The following is a 667-nucleotide window of genomic DNA, read 5'->3' as shown; positions in this document are numbered from 1 at the left end:
CCCCGGCCGGGAGCGGAGCGGCGTCCCGCCGGAGGAAGGCGCTTCGGAGCGGCTTGCAGGTCAGGGCTGCGCGGAGGGAGGGAGGGGCGCGGCCCGGGGGCTGCGAGAGCTGCACGGCCCGGAGCTTCGGCAGGTTGGCAGCAGCACGTGAAGGCGTCCCGTCTGGGCGCCGGAGCCTTAGAGCGGGAGGGGGGGGGCTCCTGCTGCCGTTGAACACCCCCCCCCACCCCACCCGGGACCTGCATCCTGCCAGGCGGAGGCTCGACCGCCGCGGAGCCCCGGCCTTCCCCGCGCCCACCCTGCCGCGTTCAGACCACGTGCAGGTGGAGATGCGGCAGCAGCAGTTGCAAGCGGCGCAGGGATGCATGCAGATATGCATGCATGCATGCACGCACCGAGGTGGCATCTGCGGAGAGAGAGCTCGGCGGCGCACGGTCCCGAAAGGGAGCCCCGGGCCGGGGCTACCCCGAAAGAATCCCTGTCGGAGGCTAGCTGGCGGCGTTGGGGGAGACCCAGGGCCGGCTCACTCACTAGGCGAACTAGGCGATGGCCTAGAGCGGGATGGCCCTTAGGGGCACCAAACTGCACCCGGCCCCATACTCTGGGAGTTTCTTGATTATTTGTGTTTTTCATTCTTCCTAAAATGCATTTATTTTTGAAAATTGGT

The 667-nt window shown here is 67.5% G+C and overlaps 1 protein-coding gene across 1 annotated transcript in view; it reads left to right on the top strand.

The window, feature by feature from the left end:
- Positions 1-6: 6 nt before the first annotated feature.
- Positions 7-667, top strand: part of SYNDIG1 (synapse differentiation inducing 1) — a 47428-nt gene continuing 46767 nt past the window's right edge. Inside the window, exon 1 of the mRNA XM_015406728.1 lies at positions 7-59. The gene's annotated coding sequence lies outside the window, so the exon portion shown is untranslated. The remainder of the gene's footprint in view (positions 60-667) is intronic.

The sequence above is a fragment of the Gekko japonicus genome, unplaced genomic scaffold (genome assembly GCF_001447785.1).
Source record: "Gekko japonicus isolate JY-2015 unplaced genomic scaffold, Gekko_japonicus_V1.1 scaffold1949, whole genome shotgun sequence".
Taxonomy (NCBI): Eukaryota; Metazoa; Chordata; class Lepidosauria; order Squamata; family Gekkonidae; genus Gekko; species Gekko japonicus.
This window is presented reverse-complemented; position numbering and strand designations above follow the sequence as displayed.